Source organism: Ursus arctos, unplaced genomic scaffold, assembly GCF_023065955.2.
Source record: "Ursus arctos isolate Adak ecotype North America unplaced genomic scaffold, UrsArc2.0 scaffold_4, whole genome shotgun sequence".
Classification (NCBI taxonomy): Eukaryota; Metazoa; Chordata; class Mammalia; order Carnivora; family Ursidae; genus Ursus; species Ursus arctos.
In genome coordinates, this window is record NW_026623056.1 from 7,370,796 (window position 1) to 7,391,038 (window position 20,243).

The 20,243-nt window shown below is 35.2% G+C and overlaps 1 pseudogene; it reads right to left on the bottom strand.

The window, feature by feature from the left end:
• Nucleotides 1-262: 262 nt before the first annotated feature.
• On the bottom strand, nt 263-745 carry LOC113245761 (60S ribosomal protein L27a-like; annotated as a pseudogene).
• Between the last annotated feature and the right edge of the window lie 19,498 nt (nt 746-20,243).

A 20,243-nucleotide genomic window follows, 5' to 3' on the forward strand; every position in this document is an offset into this window, starting at 1 on the left:
TGTTAGATCCTCCATCAGTCTTCACAGAGGACTGAAGTTCAAGTAAAATAAGAGAGTAAACTAAAGAAAAGGACTTAAATTAGTTCATCAATAACCTGGGAGTTAGTCTAATTATCATATGGCCACTTGGTATTTAAGTATATTTCTAAAACTCCTGAAAAAAAATATTGAAAGTATTTGCCAAATTCTCAGAATTTACAAACCTACAAACCACATTTGTAACCTGCAATATATATATATATTTTTTTTAGAAAAGCACTTGTTAGCGTTTAATGAACCTCCCTCTACCTGGCTTCAAGTTACCAGGACACAGAACCACCACCACCCCAATCTTGGTCTTCTCCTCAACTCTTCTAGTGAAGGATTTGACCTTCATGATGATCAGGCTGTTTTGGGAGCTTTCCCTTTCCCCAAACTTTGTAGTGGCCCAGTCGCACCACATCAGTCATAGGAGCAGCTCCAGTCTTGTTTTGGGCAGCATTTATCCGTGTCTGTTCCTAACCAAGGTCTACAGTTTATCAAGGTTGATAGCTGAGCAGAAGCTCTGGTTCTTCTTTAAGTGGTAATGCCTCGTACCAACGTTTCCAAAGAAACCTGGGTGATATTTGTCGAGGTTGATCCTGCAGTGATGCATGCCACAAGCACTACCCAGGTCTTCTGGGTGTTTCTGGTACTTGTCCCTGCATCTGTGGCTGTGGCTCATGTGGCCCTGAAGTTTCTGGGTCTTCCTCAGTCTGGATGGCATGTTGGCAGCCTGGAGGAAAGAGCTCTGAAATGTCTTTTTGAGACCATTACACTACTACTTAGTGAAGTTAATTTTACTACCACAGACTTTAGTGGTAGACCAGTGACTTGAACAATACAATGCAAAGTGCAGTACTGTCAAGAAACATCTTGGCATTGAGAGGTTCTGACTCATTAAAAGATGCACCATAATTTAGTCACTTACAGCTATATTCTATAAGGAATGCATTTTTATTTCAATTCCCAGACAGTCTTAATTTTTTCTCCCTGCATATAATGGCATCTTCTCTTTTCTCATCTCAGGCCTTTCTATGGATCTAATCAGATTTCTTCCTTTACTGTACTTTCACTTTATCTGAAAAAGGTCATTCTAGTTCTTCTAATCACCTCCACATTTGTCCTGCCCTTGTCTATAACTTTTATAGCACAGGGGTCCCAGGTTGAGTGGACTGTAGAGCTGAGCCATGGCGAGGACTACAAAAGTAAAGGAAGGCCAGTGGTAGGAAGTGTAATTTTCAGGTTCTTACCAAAAGATTTGCAAAAGAATTGACAAGTGTTGGAGGAATTAAAATTAAAGATCATGGCATCTTGGGGGAAAAAAGAAACACAAAGCTAAGCCAGTTCAATGCTAACTTAAACTAAACCCAGGAGTTCTTGGTTCTGCTAAGGTCTATATTATGGATTCATTAAACAGGTTGGATGAGCTTTGCCACTTAGTTGGTATGTGAGATTTGAAGAGTTTAAAGTAATGGTTAGAGTAGTTGTTTTGTGTTTTTTAAAAAAGCATTGTGTTTGAAAAATTCTTTTTTATGATCTCTGATCCTAAGAAGGCTTATTTTTATGCCCTGAGGATACTCTACATTTTAAAAGATCCTCTTGTCTTTTACATGTACTTTGGATCTAGTTTGATGGAATCTGCCCATTTTAAAGATTGACATAACTACATTCTTCAAGAGAAAATCTATTGTGCATTGATATGAAACACCTTTCAAAGGCAGGCAGGGCTGCATTGTGATCATGGAGCCAAAGTTATCTGGCTCCAAACCTCAACTTAAACGTTTACTACTCAGGTGACTCCTGACCAGACTATTTCACATCTAGTAACTTCTATTTCTTCATCTATATAATGTTCTCAATTACACTTACTTATTTAGAATTCTGCAAGCATGAACAATGATAGTATTTTTCATGAGATAAGCACTCAGTAAATGGTAGTAGTAGCTCTTTTATTATTATTATAATTAATAAAAGCTCTGTATATAGTTCTTAGGTACTACAGCAAATTAGTAGTAATCATAATTTATATAGAGGAAATAATTATATGAATTATGTATAATTTATATAATAAAATTATTTATATAATTATCTAATTCTGTAAATTATAATAATTCCTATTAGTAAATTAGTAGAAAACTAGGCAAAACAAATACATCCAAAATGACAGAGAATACTATTTGTAAGCTGCCCATAAGAGGATGACGATTAAGTAATCGATGATCCTTTTCTTAGAAGAGAAAAAATTACTTATTCCATATTGAAATAGACTCATTGTGGAAAATTCATGTCCATAACATATGAGAAAATTTCTGTAGTATGTGTGCCTAATACCCTGGAGAATAAATTCATTTTCACCTTTGTGAAAATAGAAGGCTTTTTGATGGTAAAAGTGAGAGCTAGCCAACAGCGAGGAAAGAGAGTCAGCCTACGGAAATTAGACACTTAATTAACAGGTAGAGGGTTAGAAAAGTTACGGTGGTTTTAATTACCATACTAGTTTTGAACAATTATTTGCCTCTAAATAATCCAAGATAATTTGAAACAATATTTTTTTCATAGCTCAAAGCATCCATGCACCAAATAATAATTGTGAGTAGTGGAGAATTAATGTAATCATCCCTATTTTTTCTACATTTTTCTTGCATTAACAGCATCAGTTGTATATGTGTGTGTGTGTGTGTGTGTGCACTGTTACTGTTTTGCCTTATGTGTTTATATAAAATACAGTAGTGTAGAAAAACATTATATTTTGAAATTTAATGAAACCTGTATAAGAAATTCTGTTTAGATCCTGTTACTTAAAATGTGATCTGTGGACCAGTAACATGGAAGCTTGTTAAAAATGCATACTCTCAGGATCTGCCTCAGAACTACAGAATCAGATATTGCATTTTAATAAGATTTCAGGTAATGTAATACACATTAAAGTTTGAGAGGCATTAGGTTAGGTCACAAAGACAGTCCTGACTTTGGAGGTCCTTATACCTCCAAATTATAAATACTTGGAGGATTAGCTTTGCAATTCCAAATTTTTAAAGTGATGGGGATCACCACATTTAACTAGTACATAAAGAAACAAGTCTAAATAAAATGAGAACTAATTGCATATGGGTATATGTGAGCAGAAATTATGTTGTTTTCCAAGGCTGATACCAAAGTCCAAAGAATTGACAAGAGGTCATAAATATAGGGAAGACTATCCACCAGATGGGTAATTGAAATAAATCCATAGAGGTACAGAGAATTACTGGGATCAGTGAATAGATTTTACAGCAAAAGAGATTTTGGTGCCAGATAATTGAACCCTGCATATGTGCAATGCATTCCCTCATATATGATATCTATTTATCTCCTTTCCACAAGCAAGAGGTTATCCAGTTACTGGTCAGGAGCACTGTTGAAAGAACCTCTTAGGCAAAAGGTTTAAAATGAAAGATCCCAGAGGAATAACCTCGGAGGTGACTTCAACTCTGAAATGCTAGGATTTGTCCAGTCAGGTACTAAAAATGCCTGTGAATGATTGGATCTATATGACAAATGAAAAGAGAACTGTTTGAATGAACATAAGTAGAGGTTAAGTTTAACAACTAATGAGAATAATCAGCTACACTGCCTATGCAGATTTAAGAGGCCGATTACATGTTTAACAAAGCCAAGGAGCAGAGGTGCTCTTAGCTATTTTGTAAGGACTTGGGAATTCATTCATGGAGCCCTCTGCTGGCTGGTAAGCAGGGCAGCACTGATTTTTAGATAGGAAAGGAGGCTGAACTTCCCCCTTGGGCGTAAAGTTACTTGATATTTGTACATGAAAGCGAGGTAGGGAGAAAGAGCAGGGAAAAGTTGATTAAGATGGCTCAGGAGAGCCTCAACTTGTTTGATTCTTGGAAATCTATTTTTTATTATCTTTGTTATGGCAGTTGATTCATTTGCGGCTATATGGTGACACCAGCAAATAAATTTTACCTTATTTGTAACACTTTATTTAATACTTTATTTCCAAAACCGTGTTGAGAATTATAATTCTTATAAAGCTTCAAAAAGTATAATTAATTAAGTAATATTAGTTTCCTAAACTAAAAATGAAAGATAATTTAAAATCACTTTAGAAGAGAAACAAAACCATCTAAAAATTTTTCCCCTGGTTCAAAATGTTTAGAAGTAGGTTTGTTTAGGACTGAATCAACAATGAAGGTTAACTTGCTATTGTTTTCAGGGTGTGGTGGTGATTTTGAGGGAAAATCCAGCACATGAAAGGAAAATACTCCATATGGAATATTTCTGCCATCCCCAAGTGGAGTATTTCTGTTATCCCCCAAATTTTTATTGTGCTGTTTTGTAGTCAGTCTCCAACACCTGCACATCCCAGGAAACTACTCTTCAGTATTTAATCATATTTTAGTAATCACAGATTAGTATTACTAAGCATTAGTATGATTAGTAAGCTATACTAACCAGCAGAGATTAATATAATCTTTTCAGATCAGTAATATAACCTATACTAATTTATTAGTATATAATTATCTTAATCTGTACTGATTACAAATTAGTATAGATTAGTTCAGATTAGTATAGATAACTTCAACATAAATTACATGTTTGGCTTCTTTGGGTCTCAAAGATTCACGCAGGTTGTTGACTTAATCAGTAATTTGTTCCTTTTTGTAGACGAATAGTATTCTGATGAATAGCATTCTGCTATTTATTTGTTCTCTTGAGAATGAACATGTAACTTGTTTTTAAGTTTTTGGCTTCTATAAAATAAACTGCTATGAATTTTTAATTTCTCTTGTGTAAGTAGGAGTGGAATTCTGGCTCTTAGGGTAAATGTGTAACTATAAAAAACTGCCAAATTGTTTTTCATAATAGTTGAATCTTTCTACATTCCTGTAAGCGATGTAGGAGAGTTCCAGTTGCTCCACATCCTTGCCAACATTTGATACTTTTAGTGCTTTTAATTGTAACCCTTTTAAATTGTATTTCCTTGTGCTTTTAACTTGTATTACTCTAATGACTAATGATGTTGAATACCTGTATGTGTGCAAATTGGCCATTCATGTGTTTTCTTTAGTGAGTGGTCTGTTAAAATATTTGACCATTTTTTAATGTTCCATTTATCTATGTATTATTGATTTCTTAGTATATTCTAGGTACAGGTCTTTATCAGATCAAGAAAAATCCCTTTTACTTTTCGTTTGCTGATATACATTTTTAAATCACAAATGGATATAGGATTCTTTAAAATTATTTTTCCATCAATTGTGATATTTAAATGAATATTAACCTTCAATTGATGAATTATACTGAATGATTTTTTTACAATGTTAAGCTTCCCTTTAATAACTGTGATAAATCCTACAAATTAAATCTTTTCTATGTATTGCTGGATTCATTAGCTAATATTTTGTTAACTACTGTTGCATCTATGTTCAGAAGGATTATTAGTGAGTTGCTTTTTTTTTTTTTTTTTTTTCTGAAATATCACTGTCAGGTTTTGGTATCAGGATTATGTAGAGCTCAGAAAATGAATTGATATGAGTGACTTACCAGGTCAACTCAACCCACAAAGATGCTGAAAGAGTATTCCCCCACCTTAACTTCCAGGCACTTGCACTTTCAGTTATTTGGGTTTATTTGTGGATTTGTCCTTAATAAAGCCCCAGAATCTAAGGTGATGGAAATACTACATGATATTTCTCATCCACTGCTCATTTTTGGAAAACTGCATCTTGGGAGAATTCAAGAGAGAAGAACTGATGGCCCAAACAATGTGTTTTAGCATTTGGATCTCTTTCAGATCCGTATGCAACCTACCTTTCCCATGCTATTGTCTAAGGCATGACTGATTTTGACCTCGTCCCTGAAAACTCTGTAGCAGACCCACTGTGTGTCTGCCCAGCCAAGCATTTAACCCAATGTGTAGCAGCTGCTATGCTCATGGCTCACTTATTAAGTGTTTGTTCTTGTCTGGAATTTGCTTTATCATGGTTTCCTAGCATCCACCATGCTTCACTTTAACCCCACAGAATATTATGATTTTTAATTTATCTAGTTCTTCCTTATTATTTGGTGGTAGAGAAGGTGTTTTGATTTTTCTACATCCTATTTGGAAGTAAAAGACCCACCAGTGAGTAAATTCTTTAAATGAAACTTCCTTCAGATATAAATAGAGATAAAAATATATAGAGAGAATTAGGTATAGATTTAAAGGAAGGTTTTAGCTTAATAAATGTTTTATGTTCTAAATGCTGGAATGATTATATATAGAGAGATATATCTCTCTCTATATATCTGGATTTTAAAATAGTATATGAAATACTGTTTTCTGTCGTGAAGAGAATACATGTGATCATTAATGAAAAACATTGAAGTATATCCTCATTTGACTTCAGTGATAACATTACTTTGTCTGGGTCAGCTTTATAGTAAATCTGAGCATTATGACTTTTCTTCTAAGTATCTACGTGTAGAATTTTAACAAGGAAATTGAGTGGAGGAAAGAAAGAGAGGAAAAGAAGGAGGAAGGGGGGGAAGGGGTAGAAGAGACCGAGGGAAAGACAAAGGGAGAAGAAAAGAAGGAAAGAGGGAAGGAGGGCTAACTGGTTATTTACTCCTGTAATTTTAAAGCAATCAACAGATTGACTTTTTTTTTTTTTCTCATTTTAAGTACCTATCAGGTGTAGATCATGCTAGTTTTTCTGCAGGCCTTAAATTTTGGACTAGACTTACACTTTCCACTTAGAAAATACAATAGCAGACTTTGAGTATGTTTGGCAGTAATATAAAATCAATTGAAATTAGAGACCAAATACTGTATAATAAGATAAATATTAAAGACTTTTCTCTGCAAAAGAAGTGAGACGTTGCTCAAAATAAACATATATATATTACTTTATTCATTAACTGATTCACTGAATTATTAAAAATGTATTAAGCCCATATGGCATATTAAGCATTAAATTAGGTGCCATGAGAAATACAGAGATTATTTAAGACATCTGTCTGTAAGACATTTAACCAACCAGCAGGAGAGATGAAACATGTATGTTAACAAGTATAGTACAAGGTATAATCTGCTGAAGGCTATAAAACATTGCAGAACAATGTTTTAATGGTTCAGTTTTTTAAGCGGTGTTGCAAATGGATTGAAGAAGTTGAGCCATGGGAGGTTGGATTTTTTAAAGAGTGAAAAGGATAAAGACATTTCAGGCTGAAATGTGAGCTGAAGAATAAAGGAGAGCCATTGAGAAGAATGATCATGGAATGAAAGATAGTTTGACCAGATGCTAGGGAATGTGGAGGCATATCGTTAGAGATAATCCTAGAGAGAAGTAAACAGGGATCAGAGTGTGTACATGTATGCATACATGTGTGTTTTGTCAGTGGAGAATGCTATAAGTGGGCTTAATTCAACCACTAAAGATGACAAGAACTTAAATGTATGTAGCGCTTTACCATTTATGAGGAGCTAAATTTAGGTGTCATCTCACTTTATTTTCCCAGCAGCGACCCTCACTTGTCACTCCTTAGTCTCCTTTGGTGATCTAGACACTTTAATAACATCTCAGTTATTAAAGGGAAGCTTAACATTAAAAAAAATCATTCAGTATAATTCATCAATTGAAGGTGATCCTGAGGTTCTGTTCATGGTTCTTAGTTCTCATCCTATGTGTTTACACTCACTCTCTTGGTTATTTCATCCAGTCTCATGGCTGAAAATAACATCTATATGCCATAGTTTTTCAGTTACATCTCTCTTCCAAGAAGTTCTTTTGAATTCCTGATGCATATTAGAAAATACAAATCAGAACTGCATACTGGACATCTTGACTGAGCTATCTAATAAATTTTACCTAATAAATCCAAAGCCAAAATCTTTCTCTTTATAACCTGTGTGTACCTGCGCACACCCCCCCAACCCCCACACACAGCCTATTCTACCCACAGCTTTCACTACCTGAGATGATGGGGATTCTACCATTCCAATCACTCCGGCTTAGAGTATGATATGTTGCAGTGGTAGAGAAGCCTGTTTCCAATCTGGGTCATCTGAGGACATGAACTGGTTACAGCACAAGCCTGCAGCTTTGCAGTCCTCAAACATTGTATAATGGAACACAGTGCACCTGCTCTGAGTGATTTATTGTTAGATAAAAATTCACAAAAAAATTGGGATTATTGATAATGTACATGCACTTGTTAGTTGAAAAACATCAACTGGGTCTTTTAGAGATGCCCTACCTTTACCTGAGAAACTAATGCATGAGAAATTCAGAATAAATATTTCTGTAGGGAAAGCTAAGGGAAGTTAAATATAGGTAAATGTGCACCAAAAGCCAAGGGATGACTTAAATTTATCTACCATCAAGAGACATTTATTGACATCAAGTAGTAAAGTTATATTGCTGAAAAGATGAGAAAAACAACTTTATCTAATTAGGGATTCCTAGCATTGCCAGGACTTCTGATTCTCTCCAGTCTGCTTGAATCTGTTTGCCCTCAAACAGATTTACATTTTACTGATATCTTTGAGAATGTGATAATGTTATGCAACAAGGTTACAGACCTTGGAAACATCCTTGGGTGTTTCTTTTTCTCACACCCTCATATATTCAGGAAATCTTTTTGGATCTACCTTCAAAATTTATAAGAATCCTATCCCTTTCTCCTCATTTCCATTACTGTCACCCTAATTAAAGTCATCAGCATTTCCCATTTGGATTTCTGGAATAGGCTTCTCACTGATCTTCCTGTTTCTGCCTTTGCCCCTCTACATCCATTTCAACAAAGCTACAGATTGAATCTTTATAAAATATCCTGCAAGGGGTTCCCATCTTTCCCAGGATAAAAGACAAAATCCCTATAATGGCCAATAAAGTTCTACCTGATCTACCCTTACTACCTGTCTGATCTCATCTCCTCTGCACCGCACCCCCCCACCCCACACTCTGCCCTCTGCAGCCACACTGGCCTCATTCCTGCTCCATAAACATACAGTCACAGCAGGTATTCCCCCCCCCCAACCAAAAGTTTGCTTTGTCATCATGCTTTCCACCTATTGTAGGCATATGTTTCTGTTAAATGTCTCTGTATTTATCTCTGTGCTCTTTATAGATCTGAGTGAAGAGAAAATATAGGGACATAGGATTAATAATGAAGAATGCAGAGTTCTATCCATCATCCTTGTTTAAGTAAAAAGATATTTAAGTAGAATTTCTCATCAAGATTTTCAGTTCTCTATCTAGGGTTATGGGAGCATGAAGTTTGATTGTCATCGTATAACTTATTTTGTCCATATAAGGAGATGTTAACAATGCTGTTTGAACATTTAAGAGCCAGTGTGCAATTCTCAGGGTCTCCTCTCCTTTGTGACTTCTGGACTCACGAGGAGATAGCAGCATCACAAGTTGGTTCCACCCTCAGTCCCTGAACCCTTCAATGACTGTGAAGACCAGAATCTCTACTGAATCATGTTGGACATGTGCATGCACAAGAAATCAATCTTTATGGCTATAAGCAATCTGAGATTTTAAAGTTGTTATTATAGCCTAGTCTAACCTATTTTGAATGATACACTGTTGTTTTAACTCTTCCATCTTGTTTTACCAGAATTATCTCTTACAAAGAGTTCAGAAAGCTAACAGGAATTTATGAAGAAAATCCATTCTTTCACTCAATTAATATGTATTAGCTACTTCTATTTTTTAGACATTGGGAATATAGTGATAGGCAAAATTTCCCATTTTCATGTAACTTAAAATCTAAAAAAAGTTGGGGTCAAGTGTTGAGCAGGAGCAATTATGGGACCAACTCCTGCCAAAAGGGAAACCCAAGATGAAGAGGATGAGAGACAAGGAGTGCAGGGCAGAGTTGGAGGGGATGTCAAGCTACGTTATAACCAATGTGAGGCTCAAAGGCAACAGAGGGGTATAAGGCCAGTCGTGGTAAATGGGTCCTGTGAGGATGAGGAAGAGGGCAGGTGGCCAGATGAAGAATATGAGTAGTCACCTCCAGGTCTCCCAAGTAGACTAACTAGAGTAAGCTAGGCTGCCTTACAGATGGAGGACGAAGTGTATGTGAAGGTGAGAGCAAGTATCATGCATTGGGGCAGCATGCAAATGGGAAGAGGGTGATTTTCTGAAAGTGACTGGCATTTGGGACCTGAGCACCAAAATTATATTTTTCAAACTCTACTAAATCCCAAGACCTGGACTGCTGAGTTCCTACTCGTTCTATTTCGCTGAAGCTAGAGTGCATTCAGAAAGCTGGTGCCTACTTGTGACAACTATGAGGGGCCTAGAAGAGGGTAGGTACCAAAAGGTGGTAGAAGAAACATAGGCAGTTCCCCAGAGAGGTAGGTTTATTACTTGGCCTAGGGAAATAGAATGCAGTTGTAAGATATCTGTCAGCATAGACTAAGACGAGTATTTCCAGAAGCGTGGTCTTGGGACATGGCTTTTTCCTGGTTATATGTATTACCACATGAAGATAAACTGACTTATACTACCACCAGGGTGCTTTGACAGAAAGAAGTGTTCTGACAGACCTGACAATTTCAAATTCAGCAGGCTTAGTTGAAGATGAAGAAGTTATTACAGTGAGAATTTTATTAGGACTATAGATTATGTATTGAAAAACGGTTATTCTGATTGAAGTAAAGCAATATCAGTTGAAGCTGTTTTAGGCATATTAGAATTTAGTGAATTTTTCCGTTAATTACGAATAGAGATTTAATCCCTCACTATGTTCATCCTCTTCAAACTCAAAGCAAACAGAATTATTCATAGAGAAAGAAGAGGGGCTAAGAGTAGTGGTGTTATGTAAAGAATGGCCTGTAAAGGTTGAGGTATAATAAGAGATAGAAGCCTATAATTAATGACACTGAGAGTGGCTGATGTCAGGCAGTTATTACACAATAGTACTTTATTATTTCAAATTAATCTAAAGAGACCCTGAAAATATCCATCAACATGTCTGGTTAGTAAATGGGTTAACTGATACACAAGTTTCAGTGGGAAATAACTTCAGGATGGATACCGAAGCTACATATCCTAGTTTTTCCTCTAGGCTTTTAATTGTTAGGCATTGCTGACCTTCCCTAACTTCAGCTTCAACAGCATTCAGACAAATTGCTTCATTATATGAGTTAGCAGGTCACCAAAACATGTATAATTAAACAAACCATATGAAATCAAGACTAAATTATTTGGAAATTAAATAGTGGTTACAAAATTGGATTCTCTAGTGATATCCATTAATAAAGTCCTATGGAATCCTTAACTTTGGGAAAAAAAAATACTTTCTAAAATATTATCACTCTCTGCCCCATCTTAAATCTTATTAACTGCTACTAATCCTCCAGATCTGGCCTTTCTCAAGTACTTTCCCCAAACTTCCTCTTTATACCCATCCCACAAATGGTTCAACATTTCCTTGCTGTGTATTATCGATATCTCTGCCTCGGCAGTTACATATTGACTCGTACCTCTTTATTTATTTGTGTATCTTCCTTTCTGAACTGCAAATCCTTTTAGGATGGACTGCATCGTAAGCGTCTCTTTATCTCTAGGACTTGGTAGACTGCCTGGTGTGTCTTCAGATTTTTATGAATAAATGAAATGTAAAGAATTAAAATTTTCCCAAGAAGGCATACAGATGGCCAACAGATACATGAAAATATGCTCAACATCACTGGTCATCAGGGACATGCAAATCAAAACCACAATGAGATATCATCTTATACCTGTCAGAGTGGCTAAAATAAAAAAGATAAGAAATAATGAGCATTGGTGAGAAGGTGGAGAAAAAGGAGCCCTTGTGCACTGTTGGTGAGAATGTAAATTGGTACAGCTACTGTGGAGAATAGTATGGAGGTTCCTCAAACAATTAAAAATAGAACTACAATATGATTCAATAATTTCACTACTGGGTGTTTACCCAAAGAAACAAAAATGCTAATTCAGGAGCACCTGGATGGCTCAGTTGTTGAGTGACTGCCTTTGGCTCAGATCATGGTCCCAGGGTGCAGGGATCGAGCCCTACTTTGGGCTCCCTGCTCAGCAGGAAGCCTGCTTCTCCCTCTCCCACTCCCCCTGCTTGTGTTCTCTCTCTCACTGTCTCTCTTTCTGTCAAATAAATAAATAAAATATTTTAAAAAATGCTAATTCAAAACGATATATAGACCTCATGTTTATTGCAGCATTATTTACAACAACTAAGATATGAATGCAGCCTAAATTGTCATTGATAGATGAATAGATAAAGAAGATGTGGTATATATATATAATGAATTATTACTCGGCCATAAAAAGGATGAGATCTGGCCATTTGGGACAACATGGATGGACCTAGAGGGTATAATGCTAAGTGATATAGATCCGAGAAACACAAATACAGTATGATTTCACTTCTATGTGGAATCTAAAAAACAAAACTAATGAATAAATACACAAAAAGAAAATTAGACTTATAATACAGAGAACAAACTGGTTGCCAGAGGGGAGGCAAGTGGGGGTTTGGGCAAAATGGGTGACAGGGAATGGGGGATATAGGCTTCCAGTTATGGGATAAATAAATCATGAGGATAAAAGGTTCAGCATAGGGAATATAGTCAATGATATTGTAATAGTGTTGCATGGTGACAGATGGTAGCTACCCTGTGGTACAGAGATGTTGAACCACCATGTGTGTACCTGAAATTAATGTAATATCATGTGTCAACTGTACTCAAATAAAAAATAGTAATTAACTAAACTGAACTAAACCAAAATTTTCCTGTATTTTTAACACCAAAAAAAAAAAAAAAGAAATCTCTGTAAGTTAAATGTATAATGAATTATCTTTTATTAAGTGGTGTCATGAGTTGAAGCTAACGTAGAAGAAAGGATTGGAAATGGGTTTCATTCTTTGCCCCTGTGGGATCTTAAATTCATTTAACCCCTTTATCCTTATCTATTGAAAAAGATGATAATACCTATAGTATCTATTTCTTTTATAATACCGATTTCCCTTATCTAATTTGCTTCATGATTAAGAGAATTGAATAATTGTGTGTGTGTGTGTGTGTGTGTGTGTGTGTACTTTGAAAAGCTATAAAGTGACTTAATCAGTCATGCAGATGCAATAAAACCTCTGTAAAACCCAAAGGATATGGGGTTTGGAGAATTTCTGGGTTGATGGATACCTGAAGATTTGGGGGAGACTGGTACTCCTAGAGAGGGCCTTCGCCACACCTTGCCCCATGCATCTCTTCCATCTGACTGTTCCTGAATTATATCGTTTTATAATAAACTGGTGATCTAATAAGTAAAAAACAAAACAAAACAAAACAAAACAAAAGCAAAAAACCTATAAAGTGGTATATATGTAAGTTTCTTTTTCTACATTAAAAATGATCACCTTGGATAAAATGAGATAAATTAGAGAAGGCAGATTCAGCAATTTCAAGACACCCATTTGATGTCATAGTTGAGTGTATGAACCACATACACATTTTACTATTAGTTCAAAACTAAATCATTTTTTTTCTTTTGGGGTACTCTAATCTCCATAAGTTTGAGGTACTGTTAGGAAAGAAGGAAAATTCTGTTATTTTTCTCTTTAAAAAATCTTAAATAAAACAAAAAAATTTTATGTTATTTTTCAAAATTCTTCAAATTCAAATGTTGGTATTTTTATGTAATTGGAATAGGAGCACAAATTTAATTTTGAATACTGTTTTCTTCACTTACATTGTATCCTGAATTTTTTCCCCTGTTGCTATGTAATCTCCTAATAACGTTTATCAAGTATATTACCATATTTTATTTAAATATTTTACTAATTCTGTATATTTTGATTGCTCCTAATTTTGCTCTTATAAATTATATTGCAATGAGCATCTTTTCGTATGTGGGTCTTTCCTCTTTTGGGTTATTGCTAATCCATAAAAGAGATAATTAAATCGCTGGTCTAGGTTTACCTCCAGCACTCACCAATAAAGGAAAAGGGAGGTATTTTCCTTCTTAACAAAGAAATCTATTGAGCATCAAAATCCAGAAGCTAAATTATTACAAATAACAATTTAAGATATTTCATGAATAGTCAAAACTATTAAACAAAAAATTGTTTAAAAAGACAAATTAGGGAAATAAATATAGCTTCAGAAGGAAAAGGAATTTCCAGGACTTACTTCTTCAACACTGTGTTTCTTTTCTGAGTACTTTTTTGCCTAAGGTGAAAAATGCAAAAATACAATGGAAATCTTATGGTTCCTAAAAAGTGCAGTAAAATTATTCTCCAACCAAGAGTATTTTACACTAATAATTTACTGGGTTACTCCAGTCAGTTTTATGATAGCGTTGTGTACAACTTGAAAATACTTTATTAGACATAATTTTAATAAAACTATTATATTAAGTTTTCCTTAAAAGCAACAAAGTAAAAGGAACCAAGGGAAAACATGGAATTGTGAACCTTCATATAAATGTTTTTCCAGTATGTATTAATTCTTAAAGGAGGTATTTTTACTTCACTTTTAGTTTATAAATTAATCTGCAGTCCATGTGCATTTGGTTACTCAGGGCTTCTATTACATATTTCATTTCAATATTTAAATTCTATAAAAACTCTTTTTTTTTCTTATAGATGTGTTTTTAGAGAAGCCTACATTTGTTTTCTTAAAATACCAGTCCCTTGAACCTCATTAAGAGTAACAGTTTAAATTTTATAAAATATGTATTTTTTTCTTTTGTTTCCTGAAATATATTTCCTTACCAGGTTTTTTTTTTTCTTTCTATTTATCTGTTATTCTTTTTTTAATGCTATTGGTTTTCCTCAAATGTTTGCTGTTTCTGGTTTTCTGTTCAAATTTATGAATAAAGGATTGGATTGCTTAATTATAGGTATCTGGCAAGGTTTTTCTGTCATGGTAACAGAAAGTTCTAGAGCTGCAAATTAGGAGGTGCTGAGGATCATGGTTGCCCTATTTTCTGGCAGCATGATATAGCATATGCAGCAAGTTCAAGTGAGGCCTGCTTCCTTGGAATATGTACCACACTGTACCACATTCATGCTTCTTTGTAAGAAATTACTTAAAATAGCATTTATTCATTCTTGCATTTCTTGTTTATTGTGACACTGAATAGGTTCAAAATACTGGTGAATAAAGGTAGAAAAAGTCAAGACTCTCTCCTTCAAAGAGCGATTAGTGAAAATACAAATGTGTTAAGAGATAAAGAAAAGCATAGGTTAACTAAGTTTACTACCTAACCCAGTTTGGGAATGGGAGTGGTAAGGAGTGGGGCGGGATGGTAGTGAGGGGTGGGGTTGGTGGGTAGCGTTATGGAGGGGTCACTAGTGTCAGTACTGACTAAAGTAAAATTTGATGGATCTGTCTAGTTAAAAAGGTGAATAGGTTGGGAAAGAGGGCATTCAAAGAGAGAACTTTCCAGACAAAAAGAAAACCATGTGCAAAGTCTAATGCTTAAAGGGCATGGTAGGGGCAACTAGATGGCTTAGTTCATTAAGCGTGCGATTCTTGATCTCAGGGTCGTGAGTTTAGCCCCCACTTGGGATCCACACTGGGCTGGGATCCTACTTAAAAAAAAAGGGCATGGAAGATTTGAAAAAAACACATGTAGTTTAGCACATTTGGAGAAGTAATGTATGGCAGGAGAGATGGCTGGACAGGAAAGCTGGTGAGCAACTTAGAGGTGGTAGGCAAGGCTAACTACACCCACATGATCTAGAAGATATTATAACATAGGAGAAAGAGCATTTGATTCAGAATCAAGAGACATGAAGTCACTAATGGGGTGAGCTTCTTGGCCAAATCACTTGATTTCTGAGACTTTTGTTCCTTATCTATAAAAGAAGTGCAACAAGGATGGGCTATCTGAGGTCTTTCTGCCAATTTACGGAAAAAATAGCAATATGTACTATTAGAAAGAACATCAGACTGGAAGTCCAAGGTCCGATTTCTACCCGTGGCAAAGCAATGAGCAGCCATAGGGAAGTCAATTTTCCCCAATTTCTTCAATCATAAAAAGGAACAAATACTATCTGCTCTCTTGTCTCAAGAAGTTTTTCTTTCAATAGTCAAATAAAATTAGATATATTAAAGTACTTAGTGAACTGTATTTTATAAATGATTGATATTCTTAAGGAAAATATCACCTATGCTGAAAGGTGCCTCTATGTATGAGAATCTCATATCAAAGATTCCCTTGGCATGAAGAATCTGGTGATTTAATGGAAGTGTCACACCTCTTATGTCACACTTTTCTTGGCTCAAGTTCCTGTACCTAGAAATGAGATAAAAATCTCTGTACTGGGCAGTGTTCTCCACAGATTTCAAGGTGTATCAGAATGAGTTTTATTAAAAGAAAAATTAATATTAGTGAACATTATATAATTCATTGGAAATTGATAGTAACCTTACATCCCAAGATGTTTCCTTGAGATTAATTCACTCTTTGAACATGTATTAAATTTAAGGACTATGTATCTGCTGTTCGTTGTGTGTTCCTCACAGAGTTCTGGAGAGTAGGTTTAGGTGTTTGGTTTTCTGTTGGTGGTAGTGGTGTTTTAATAGAGTATTTACAAAAGCAACAACCTTTCTCCTGTTCATACTGATCATCCTCAATAGCAAATTTAGACATGTGTCAAAGGATCTTTCTCTACTCAGAGAGGGCAAGGGAAAGACTAAACATAAAAGGAAATAAGTAATTCTGCCTTCCCACACATACTGTAGCCATTTCCATATGGTAGATGAGGAAAGAGAAATTCAGAGGGAATAAAGTGTCATGAGCAAGTGAAATATTTAGGAATCGAATCCAGATCCATCTGATAGCAAATCCTGTACATATCACTTAAGAAATCTTTGTAATTATTATGTGGCATCTAAAATGTACTCTCTAGGTCAGTGTTCTTAACTTGGGCTATAGATAACAATCATTTGGGAGTGTTTTAAAAATGTTGGTGACCCAGCACTAGTTTCAGAGTTTCTGATTTAATTGGTTTGTAGGGAGCAGAGAGGAAGGCCCAAGCAGTGGTATTTTTAACCTTCCTCCTTAAGTGGTTTTAGTGGGCAAATATGGCAAGAACCACTAATCCTGGTAATAATACAGAAGTATTTCAACTAGATATATTTTACAAACACATTATTTTGGTGTCTGTATGAGGAATAGATTGAAAGAAAATTAGGTGAGGGGAATGGAGGCCAGTGAGGAGGCTGGCACAACCATGCAGACCTGAACCCATATGGGTCCATGTCAAAAAGTCCAGTGTCACTTGTAGTTCCTGGATAAAGAATCTTGCTGTTACCTCGTCCTCTATGCTCTGTCTCCCCAACCTTAGTTGGGTCTTCCTGCTGTCATAGTCTACTCTGACCATGCTTTCCTGGTGTATCTAGCTACATCTTTCAGTGTTGGTCTTGTCTGTGGTTTCAAGGCAGCATCCTTTCCCAGATAATCAGGGAAAACAACTCTTCTTCTAGCAAACCAGAGTGTTGGCTGTGGCAGCCTGGGTGTTTTCTCTCAGTTGACTGGTCATTTAAAGAGGATTTTGCTAACTGCTCCCAAGTTGAATGCTTGGCAATGCCTTCCTCTTGTGGTCCCTCACTTCAGTACATAGTTCTGCCTTCCCAATGGGTGAAATCACCATGGTGTCTTGCTATAGGGAACACTCTTACCCTCTACTGCTTTCCAGAACAGTCAGCAGCATTGGCCCTATGTGAGGCAGGGTGACTGAAGTTGACCTAATCCTGGCATTATCCCTGCCTCTTGAGAAGTGCATGGGGCATCCATTTACCCAAAGGTAACCCCTTCTCATTTTGGGAGTCATTACAACTGACCATTTATATGAACTCCTGAGCACTGAGTCATTTCTTCAGTGTCCATACTCTTCAATTCTGAGCTTACTTCCCTTCACAGTGGAAAGGAAGTACAAGAAGCTTGTATTTAAATTGGAATGCAATTTTGCTTAATCCCTTCTTAGTGGCAGCAGGTCACTTAGTGTTATTAAGTTTGTTTTTTTCGTAAAAATAGGAAAAATTATATGTACCATTCAAATTTGAAAGACATACATAAGAATAAGAACCAAGTACAGAAGATGTGTTAAACAAATCAAAGTTGACATTATTTTTGTTATGATCATTAAATCTTCGTGCCTTCAAGAGTACTCATGAGCAAAGAAGTAGGTACAAATGTTAGTCTTTGTGATACCCACATGGGAATATGTATATCCTTATTTGTATATCATGTATATTTTATGATCTGTATATTAAAATACTTAATATATTTAATATAATGTGTAATTATACTATATATAGGATTATATATATAATAAAAATAAGAGAGGTAGAAAGGAGGAGAAAGAATGAGAGGAGACTAGCTATATCGAGACTTTTTCTCTTTTCTGTTTCTATTATTTATTATTATTATTATTATTTTGCCTGTTATATTGCTTCCTGGTGTGCTTCTTGATATATTTGGGGAGAGAGAGGGTAGACAAAGATTATCTAATTTTGCCAGGATTATTATTTATTTATTTATTTATTTTAAGATTTATTTATTTATTTATTTGACAGAGAGAGAGAGAGCGCTAGCTAGAGAGGGAACACAAGCAGGGGGAGTGGGAGAGGAAGAGACAGGCTCCCAGCGGAGGAGCCTGATGCGGGGCTCCATCCCAGAACGCCAGGATCACGCCCTGAGCTGAAGGCAGATGCTTAACGACTGAGCCGCCCAGGTGCCCTAATTTTGCCAGGATTATGAGTCAAAAAAGTTTAAAGAACATTGCTATTACATCATAAAAGTTCACTTGAAATGCTTGCAGCCAAAATTAAGATCGATATTGAGTTGTATTTTGATTGATTTATCTTAAATTTAGATTGATTTTGAAGCTTTTATTAAAACTACTCTATTTACAACCCAAATTTCTTTGTAATTCAATTGAATACCATGAATAAGAAATACCTTTTGATAAAAATATGATTGATTAATTAAATAGAAATATTTATTAAAAATAAGGAGACCTTGGTTTCTATATTGCAAAAGAGGACACAAGAGAATCTAGATGTCAAAATTTGATTAAATTGAACTAATATTCAATTTAAAATTTGCTATTTAAATTCTTTATGGCAAACTCCTTATTTATAAATAGTTTGAAAAAGCATCATTGAAAAGCATAATTCCAAAAATTGTTAATGGCTTTAAGTAATCTATTTAAAAGTCCATGGTCTAAGGCAGGTTCCTACTAAAGCATCTCATTCATGCACATCATTAGACTAATTTGTTTAATGGAAGGGCCTGATTACAAAACAAATTCTTTCAGAAATTTTAACCCTCAAAAAGGAAAAAGAGATGTAGACATCGAAGAACACTCAGTGGATGTACAGAAAAATGATTGTTCAACTTTCAAAGGATCTGCTCAACTACATTCAGCCTATATTTCACAATTTTGTCCAGAAGAAAATTTTGAGTGCTTTTTTATAAAAGGCTTTGCATTAAATCAACATAAACAGTTCAAACTACATTTTTTGAACTACTATTCCAATAACTCTAATAAAAAGATTTTATTCTTATTTGTCATATACTTAGTGAACACATGTGAGCATGAGTTCTAGAATGTCAATTAATGTCAAGAATATTAAACATCAGTTTCTGGAATTCTGTTTGAAAACCAGGACAGTTAACTATTTTCATGGAACTTTTCCATGGTGACTCAAAGATATTGGATATTAGTTCTAAGAACACATCTTCAAGTATTTTTAGTATCCCATTAGGTAACTGATTTGGACCTAGAATCTTAAAACTAATTTAAATCACCTTCAGGCTTTCTTACCATTTTCTCACCATCATATTTTTTTCCAGTTCAAACATCATTCTTCTCTATGGAGAAATTGGAAGCTAGGGCTTAATAGTTTCGCTTTTCTCTTGGTCATTTGCTCATATTACATAGTTGGCCCCAAGCAATGTCATTCTTATCCTATACTTGGTTATCTTTTTGCTCTGAAAATACCAGAGAAATTTCTTTTCTATTATCCTTAGAATTTTTCACAAACATCAGACAGCTCGGTATCATTAGGTGAATATACTCTTCTTTCATGTTATTCTTTTGTTTTTATTCTTTTTCTGATCTTTCTTTTTAAGTACACGTCCCAGAAAATTGGCTGTACAACCATCCTGATTTCTTTAGATGCCTTTGTGATTCTTAATCTAGATTGTTATAGGTAAGAAAATATTAGA